The following is a 10,424-nucleotide window of genomic DNA, read 5'->3' as shown; positions in this document are numbered from 1 at the left end:
AATGTTTTTTTATTTAACATTAATACCTTATTTCTTTGCAGCGAAGAAGAACACCCGGGGACCGTGTCGTCAGCTGAAGACGGCGAAGGTCACCGGGTGACCAACAGTCGTATTAGCATCGGATACGACGAGCGCCATCGGGCTGCACCGACGGCGGAGTTGCATAGCTCCTTGGCCCACGACATTGGCCACGTCGTGCGGACCCATTGCCCGATGCAATGGAAGTCTTGGAGGGTCATGCCTGACGAGATCAAGGCGGAGGTTCGCGGCCAGTTGTCGGTATGTACCTTACATTTTCATTATTTTTCTTTAAAATTGTGTATATTTCTATTACTTAACGTATCTAATTAATTGATTGCAGACGAACTATAACTTGGAGGATCTCGACGAAGAGTCGTTGACGTACGTCAACAGACTCTTCGCTGAGAGGTACAAGCAGTGGAAGAGCGACTTGCACCACCATTTTCAGGCCTATGATGATCCGCAAGTCGCTCTTCAGGAGGGTTGCCCGAAGGAGCTTGAGGGGCGGGAGGATAGTTGGGAGTGGCTCTGCGCTCATTTTCAAGCGCCCGAATTTGTGGTATTTTTTTTAATTATATTTGTTTAATTATTACTTATTACTTATTAATGTTTATTTTATTTTTTTATTTCATTATTATTTAATTTTTTATATTTTAACTAATACGTTTCATTTTTTGTATAACAGAATAAAGCCCAAGTGAATAAGGGTAATAGGAAGAAGAAGACCCTTCTCCACCATTCGGGCTCCAGACCCTTTTCGTATAGGATGGATGCACGGCGTCGGGTAATAATCACAAAATTTTTATTTCATTTTTAATGTCATTTTTATTAATTTATTTTTTTCATACTAATATTTTTCTTCTCTTGTTCAATTTAGGAGGGGTCCAAGTTCCCAGAGATCGACGTCTTTGGTGACGTTTATGTTCGACCCGGGAATGAGTTGGCCGAGTCCCTTCATGTAAGTATTATTTAATTTTAATTCTTATGTTACGCATTCAATTTATATGCATGTTTTAATTTATATTTTATGTTATGTTCAACAGACGACGATGGTGGAGAGGAGCCAGTTGGTTCTTCAGGAGTCCGCCTCCCAGCTTCCTCCCGAGACTCCGATCGAGTCTGTGGCTCCTCCACAGGATGCTGGATTTCAGATCTTGGCGGAGACGTTGGATCAGACTCTCGGGAGGAGGCGGGGGACATATTGTCGAGGGATGGGGAATGCCCGGCGGAGGGAACCTAGACCTCGTTCATCGGCGCAGTCAAACAGTCAGGTCACTGCTTTGACAGCACAGGTGGCCACTCTTGAGAACAAGTTGTCGGCCATTCTGCAGTCCCTCGCACAGTCCGGCATTCCAGTCCCGCATTTTGATGCGCCGACCTCCGAGCCCGTCCATCCCGAGCATCCCCACCAGACCACTGCCCCGGTGAACGCCCAGACCTCCGAGCCGCATACTGGCGACGACTCGGTTGATTTTGATTCATTATTTGATTAGTGTATTTATTTTCATCATAAACATTTATTTTATTTGTAATACATTTATTTTATTTTATAACAAAATTTTATTCTAATTTATTTTTATTGCAATTTCATTGTTTAATCAATAAAAAAAAACCAATTTTATTTAAAATAAAAAATAGTAAAATACAAATCAATTTTTTTTATTACTTTTAATTCTTGCGCGACGAATACATACGTCTCGCAAACATGTTTTGCGCGACGAATTGTTTCGTCGCGCCTTCCTATGGCGCGACGACAGAGATTTTCGTCGCGCAAATATATGAGCGACGAAAGCTTTCTCATCGCGCGAATGGTTCTGCGGCGAAGATCTACGTCTCCGGAACACGTTTTGCCGACGAATTATTTTTCGTCGCGCAATTCCAGTCGTCGCGCAAAGATATGTGCGCCGAATAATTAATCGTCGCGCAAATTTTATGCGACGAACAGTTGTTTCGTCTCCATACCGTTGGTGCAACGATGGTTTACCCGTCGCACAGTTTTGCGCGACGAATGGTTATACCTGGTCGCGCAAAGGCTTTCTTCACGATCTTCACACGACGGAATATGCGCGACGAATTGTTTGTCGCGCTGAAGTTAGTGCGACAAAATGAGACTTTGCGCGACGTTTTGTTATTCGTCGCGCAAAGACAAAAATGTAGTAGTGAAAGGAAATAGGAAGAGAAGATACAGGTGACAAAACAGTGTTATGCAAGGAAATTAATGGTTGAGAAGAAGAAGTAGTTGGAGACTGAGATGGAGGAACAGATACGGCATGCACAGAGGTGTAAGGAAACCTAGTTTCATCAAAGATGACATGGCGAGTCACAAAGAACCTATTTATTTGGAGGGAGAAACAGATATACCCCTTATATTGACCTGCATAGCCTAGAAAAATACAGGTGGAAGTTTTTGGCTGAAGTTTGTGAGTATTGTAAGGCTTGAGTAGAGGAAAACAAGCACAACCAAAAATTCTCAAATGAGTAATGACTGGTGTAGAACCATACAATAAAAAATAAGGAGATTTGAGCTGAAGAATTTGACAAGGCATGCGATTAATCAAGTAGGTGGAAGTAGCACAAGCATGAAACCAAAATTTAGAAGGTAAATCGGCAGTTTGTAACAAAGTGATTGCAGTCTCTAAAATGTGTCTGTGTTTTCTCTCAGCAAGACCATTTTGTTCAGGGGTATAGGGACAAGATATTTGATGAACAATACCCTTGGTAAGAAGATAATGTTTGAATTTATTACTAAGGTACTCACCACCCCCATCACTCTGAAAAACTCTAAGAGTAACAGAGAATTGAGTAACCAAGAAGGCATGAAAATAGACAAAAATAGAATAAACCTCTCCTTTATTGATCATTGGAAAAATCCAAGTAAATCGAGTACACTCATCTATGAAACTAACATAATATCTGAAACCCTCAACAGATAATGTGGGAGAAGGACCCCATACATCACTATGAATTACCTCTAAAGGTTTGATAGATTTAACTGCGGGATAAGGAAAAGGAAGCTTGGCAAGTTTGCCTTCTAAACAAGTAGTACAGACTAATTTGGAGTTGTCTAAAGAAAAAGAAATCTGTGACTGACGTAAAAGAGCTGAAGTGATTGTGTTGGAGGGATGACCTAAACGTTTGTGCCAGAGACTTGTGTTGACCTGTTGGCCAAGATAACAAAAATGATTCTTGTGAAAAGAGGATGCTTGTTGAAGATTGGATTGCAGAAGGGAGAAAGGAATAGGATACAAGCCAGCTCTACACAGTCTCTTGAGAAGAACACTCCCCATGATCTTGTCCTAAATCCAAAAACCAAAGGCATCACATATAAATCTGCAATTGTTATCTTTACATAACCTATGAATTGATAGCAAATGCTGAGAAAGCTTTGGCACATGCAAAACCTGCTTTAATTGTAACGAACATTGTGGAACATCCAAAATGGAAGAACCAATATTAGAAATGCTCAAACCTGAACCCCCTGCAGTAGTGATAGTATCAGACCCTGAGAAAGGAGTAGCCAAACTGAGTTGAGACAAGTCAGAAGTCATATATGTTGTTGCTCCAGTATCAGCTACCCAAAATTGCTCATAAGGTGAAGAAGATGGGGAGTTGGCATGCATGGCACTAAGATTGGTGGAAGGAGGTTTGCCTTGATAAGAGAAGTTGCCTCTGTGATAACACTGAATGGCAGAATGCCCAAATTTCCAACAAATTTGACATTGGACTGAGGAGGTAGGAGTAGAGGGTCGATTATGCCTTTGATAACAATCAGCAGCTACATGGCCTTTCTTGCTACAGATTTGACAGGTAGGAATGTCAGTGCCAGGACCAAGAATACCAGGGCTAGAAGTAGGCTGAACTTGATAATGATTGCAACCTCTACCTCGACCCTTAAAATGAGATCCATGATTGATAGAGTAACCACCAGTGTTATGACCATTAAAACCATTATTGGAACCATTGAAACCAGCACAGTTACCACTAAAACCCCCATTGAAACCAGAGGGAAAATGAGAAGATGGAGCAGACTTAGAGCTAGAAGGATATAACCTTGAGGCTAAGAATTAGAGATACCTTCATCAAGAACAAGAGCCTTGCCTTGAAATGTCTGATTTTGAGCCATCATTGCTGAGACAAAAGGAGATGCATAGTTAGTTTGTTCAAGAGTGGCTTCTTCAGCAATCAATTGAGATCGAAAATCTTTAAGAGATAGCACATGTTCTCTGCCTCAAACCATGCACCGAAATATATTATAGTCAGAAGGAAGGCCATTGAGAGCCAAGATCACAATATCATCATCCTCAAAAGAAACCTTGCTGCAGAAAGATGATCTCGAGCATCTTTTTTCCTTTGCAGATATTGGGATACAAGTTCTGAACCCTTCTTGATAGTCTGAAGTTCACTTTTCATCTGAAAGATTCTAGCTTTCGTTACAGTAGAAAATCTATCTTTCAGTTGAACCCAAATATCATGAGAACTGGTACATCCAATGACATAAGAAATCGCAGTAGAAGAAAGAGTTGCAATAAGCAACTGCATCAATGCACGATCATGCATTTTCCAAACTTGATAAACATCAGTTTCAACACCTTCAACATCAGAGTCCTCATCAAATCGAGTAGGACACTTCCATGATCCATCAATAAACCCCAAAATGCCATGACTTTCAAGAAGAATTTGCATTTGAAAGTTCCATGTGAGATAATTTGTATCATCAAGCTTAACTGTCACAGCAGTAGAAACCATAGGAAGTAAGTGGTAATAGGAGATTGAACAATTTGAAGCTGAGTAGTAGTCACCATGTTGAGAATTCAAGAACCAAAAGAGGAGAATCGAAGGTTGAGAAAGAAGAAACTTGCAGATAAATGAAGATTGAAGAAGAACTTTCAATGAGACAAAAGATCAAACAGGTAATAGGCGGAGCAAAGAACACGAAAATGACTGCTATGGTTGAGTAGAGAACGAAGCCAGAGAGAGAAAACAAAGAGGAAGAGAGTGCAGAAGCAGAAGATCACAAGATCAAGATCGATCCATGGCTCTGATATCATGTTAAGATAGCAAGATTAAACAGAAAATGCAGAGAGAAATGAATAGAAGCAGAGAGAGTTTTAGAGTAATGAAGAGAAGAATTATTGTATTCTCATTAACTTGAAGCTTAGCACAATTACAGACTTTATATCAGCTTTAGTTAGAGCCTTGTTCACGTTTTCTAACCTCTCTAACCTCTCTAATATTCGCTAATCAATTACTAACAATTCTTCCTAACTGCCTAACAATACTAACAACATCTCTTAACCACTTAACTCTTTAATCTTATGACATGTGGCAAGACTAGGACCATTGATATCTTTACAAAATGAACCTCCATCAATCACTCTCAAAGAAGGCCTGGGCAGAGCTCTAAGTCACTATATATATATATATAATATGAATGTAAAGAGTATATGTTGTACATATACGAATGTAAGGCTTTTGAATAACCATATATATCCAATTGCGAGAAGCAATATTAATAGGAAGCACCTTCTGCTAGATCCATTTCTGAATCATATATTTATCCAACTTTCTAGTTTAATCCTTTTACCGAGATGTACGAGAGAGATAGAATACTGAAGAAACCAATGACAAATTTATAACAAAAGATATATTTTTTCAGATATAATCTAGATAGGAAAAGCCCACAGCCAGTTTGGAACATTCACTGTGAAAATTCGAAAAAAAAGTAGAAATGTTACATATTTAAATAATTTCATCATCGTAGAATTGTTTTTTGTTGGGCATCGTCGTAGATTTTGAAGACCTCTTCTCACAACCTTCATCACATCACTTTACATATGAAAAGGCAGAATGATCCAGGCAACCAACATAGTTAGGTAGATATACACAGATTAATTTATAGGATCTGTGTTCACAGGCTTCCCTCGGATCCCTTCTTTCATGAGGCCCCAAATTACTACCAGTATCCCAAACGTGCTCATCTCATGTGTCCTCTCTGATTGTACAAAACCTACTAGTGTTCCAGCCACAGAGACAGAGAGGTAGCTTCCTGCTAACCATGTGAGTGAATCAGTAACAGTGATGAGTCTCCTGTCAGAAGACAAAGCGGCAAAGCAGGGACTTACGTACCCTTTAATGGTTAAGTAGCGGAAATAACCGAGCACACCGTTTGTATGAAAGTGAGTATGAGAACAACAGCGGCAATGACAGAAATAGATGCCCAAGGTGTGTTGAAATAATTTTGTCTCAAATTTGCCTTCATTTGTTCCAGGACGATCTGCAGAAGTTGTTCAGCTCTTCACAAAGAGTCGCGTAACAGAATCTATCGACAAAGAAAAGAGCCTCAGAGGCAAGTTTGGTAATCATAGATGACACCACGCTTGTGGTACCCGCAATTTTGTAGGTACCTCTGTTTGTACTCTTCCATGGCTTCTAATTCTTTGTTGTCATGGTGAATTGGGCCTATTGAGACTACTTCAGGGGTGTAAGCGTTATTTCTGCCCTGTAGTCGCAAAGGAACCCTGTAGATACAGCACTCATCAGAGGACCGGCGAGACAAACTATCCAACCGCCGCTTCAAATCTGCTACTGGGGTTTTGTGGTTTTCTATGCCATGTGGAGCTCCATTGCTGCATCCTTCCACTACTATTATGTGTTGTTCTGATTGTAAGTGATGAGGGTATTATTGGCACCATAATAAACAAATGTTTCAATCATTACAGACATTTCAAGATGGTTCCTTCAAAAATTTAGAAAACATGCATCACAAAATGCGAAATCGTACAATAGATAGGTTGAGAAGATCCACACATTGCAAATTGCAATTATACATTCCTATCTTCCTATAAGTAGGTCAACCATAAATATATTCACAACTAAGTAATATTTATGAAAATAATAAAATTCAGATTAAGGCATACACAAATAATACCTATATGTTTAAAAAACAAAATAATAAACCTAGAACACGTAAGTTTAAAACATTCTAATAAGCTCAATACATATGATCTGTCTATATATAGGATGAAACAAATTACAGAAACAACATATATACCTATATGTTTATTTTAAGAATATAAAAAATACTTATATGTTTGAAAAAGAAAATAATAAACCTACAATCTAGGTTAAAATGTAACATCTCACATCGACCAACGGAGAGGTGGTGATGTGCCTTATATGTACATGCCTGCCTCCATCTAGCACCAGGCCTTTTGGGAGTTCACTAGCTTCGGAGTCATGGGAACTCCGAAGTTAAGCGAGTTAGGGCTAGAGCAATCCCAGGATAGGTGATCCACTAGGAAGTTGCTCCTGAGTTCCCATAAACAAAACCGTGAGGGCAGAAAAGGAGGCCCAAAGCGGACAATATCGTGTTACGGCAAAGCCGATCCCGGGATGTGACAATTTGATATCAGAGCCAATCCGCCGTGTGGTGCGAGTGTGCCGACGAGGACGTCAGGCTCCTAAGGGGAGTGAATTGTAACATCCCACATCAACCAACGAAGAGGGGGTGATGTACCTTATATGTACATGCCCACCTCGATCTAGCACGAGGCCTTTTGGGAGCTCACTGGCTTCGGAGTCATGGGAACTCCGAAGTTAAGCGAGTTGGGGCTAGAGCAATTCCAGGATGAGTGACCCACTGGGAAGTTGCTTGTGAGTTCCCAGAAACACAACCGTGAGGGCAGAAAGGGGGCCCCAAAGCGGACAATATCGTGCTACGGCAGAGCCGATCTCGGAATGTGACATAAAAACATTCTAATATAAACTCAATACATGTAACATATGGTCTACCTACTATATATAGGATGAAAAAATTACATGAACAATATACTTACACCATGGGAACACTCCTATATATTTGAACACATAAACACGTGTTCAAGGTTATGTATTTCATTACCTTCACAATAGGTACCAAACCGTACCATGGGAACATTCATATACGCACAACATACTTATAACATACCTACACTATGGGAACACTCATGTATATTTGAACACAAGAAGACCTGTGCACCACCGTGCATGGTTCACATGAAGTAAGAAGATGAAGAGGAAATAAAGAAGAAGAATACAAAAGAAAATGGAGATGAGAAGAAAAAAAAAAACATGAATAATGAAAAATGAATTGACAATTATATATGGTTGACATTAGATCTAATATTATATGTAATAACTAATGATCTAAAATAAACATTAAATCAAACAATAATTAAAAGATTTGACAATATAAAAATTTACACGTCAGCAAACTCACCATGGTAAGTTTGCTGACGTGGAAAAATAATCAATGGACTACATCGAAAAATAATTGACTTACATCAAAAATTAAAATCACGTGGGTTATTCCTAAGAAACCTTAATATTTTTGGGTTTATATATATTTTTTATTTTTTTAAATTTTTTTTTTTAAAAAAAAAAGAAATCTGACCATGTATGTATGATGATGATATGCATGTTATTTTTAGACCTAAGGTAAAACAGACAAACTTTTTACTCCATTTTTCATGAGGTTTATCACAAGAATTAAACTGTTATATCCTCTATTTTAGATCTCATGCTTCCATTTAAAGAAAAGAATATCAACAACAAAAAAAGAATAAAGTTTCAACATTGCTCAATTCAAATGTCCAACTACCGGATTATGAGCCTCTGCATTTAGAGACTACGCATTTACCTGTATTTCGCTAAATTTAGATCATTATAATAATCTAACACCTTAGAATGTGACACATCATCAAGTTTTTCTTTCCTTCACTAAACAAAAGAGTTAAGTTTTATTTGTGGGTAACTAAACTCATGTTTAGAGCAAATTTTTTTTTTTTTGCTTTGTTCTGTGTAAAGTATAATGGGTTAGATTATTATTTGTGGGTGACTAAAATCTTGTTTAACAACAATAGTTAACGTTTGTTTAGAGAAGAAAAAAAACTTGATGATGTGTCATGTTCTAAAGGGTTAGATTATTATAATGGCCTAGATTTAACGAAACGCAAATAAATGCGTAGTGTCTTAATGCAGAGGCTCGGAATCCCCAACTACCATTGAAATATAAGAAACTAAAATCTTCAAAAAAAATGCTATCAATTGAAAAAACAATAATTAAAAAACAAAAAAAAGGAAGGGAATTCGCACCTGCTATGCAAAATAGATCAAGTCGGTTCAATGATTTCTTCTTCTTCTTTTTGTTATGGAAATAAAGAGCTCAATGATGGGCTATATATAGGAAGAAGCTCAATGATTGAATTAATATCTTCTGTCTACATTCTACCCTCGCTACCAGAGCCGGCCTTGGGCCAGGGCCACCAGGGCTACAGCCCGGGGCCCACAGCTGAGGGGGCCCAAATTTTTTTTTTAAGCTTATGTATATATTTATATTAATGAGGCCCCAAAGTGTTCTTCCTTATCTTTTGTAAATTCTTATAATTTTAATAAAATTAATTAGTTGATAATTTTTATTTTTTATTTTTGTTTAATTTGTATAAAGGGGCACACTTGAGAAAATTTGCCCTGGGCCTTAGAAAACCCAGGACCGGCTCTGCTCGCTACATTCACAAATGGTGCACACCAGTGCATGGACTTGGGTTGACATGAATAAGAACAGAGACGCATACTTCTTCTTTTTTTTCTTTTTCTTTTTGGTTCTTTAGATCCAGTTGCACGTACCAAAGAAAGAAAACCACAGGTATGCAATGCAAGCTCTTTTCCCATGTTTTCCTTTGTTTTCTCCTATTTTTCTCTTTCTTTATTTAAAAAAAAAAAAAAAGATATACGGAAGTGATTAAAATACACTTCTAACTAAGCTTGTTTTGCGTTTGGTGGCCGACTGTAGGCTCTGTTCAGACCTAACGCACTAGGTATTTATTTTATTGCTCTGTTCAGACCTAGTGATTAAAATGCACTTGAGATTCTGTGTTTGAATTCCCTCTCCCCTAATATTGCTTGTATAAAAATGAAAACTTCTAAAAAGACATTAATATTGTATTCTATATTCTCTAAAGGGTTGGACATGTTTTGTATTGTTGACAACCCCCTAATAATTTGGTGGTGCCTAGTTATATTCAATTCGTATGTATTTAATTTGCCACTTACATTCTTGCCTTAATACATTTAGGCTTGCAAAGGACCCATTAGTGTAGTGGTTTGGAGTATTTACTCCCTCAGGCAAAGTCCTAGATTTGAGTCCTAGCATCCGTGTTGTGTGTGTGAGTTTAATATATTATCGCCCCTTTCAATAGGAAAGATCCTCAAAATACATTTAGGCTTATTATTATACTAATTTCTCTAACATAACTTTTGCACATTCTTTTAGTCTCTAATATATATATTTTCTAATAAATAATCTTACCCACTTGAGTTATAAACTATTTTACTTTAGCACGAAAAATCGACATTTTGACAGAGAG

This window comes from Prunus dulcis, chromosome 1, assembly GCF_902201215.1.
Source record: "Prunus dulcis chromosome 1, ALMONDv2, whole genome shotgun sequence".
Classification (NCBI taxonomy): Eukaryota; Viridiplantae; Streptophyta; class Magnoliopsida; order Rosales; family Rosaceae; genus Prunus; species Prunus dulcis.
This window is presented reverse-complemented; position numbering follows the sequence as displayed.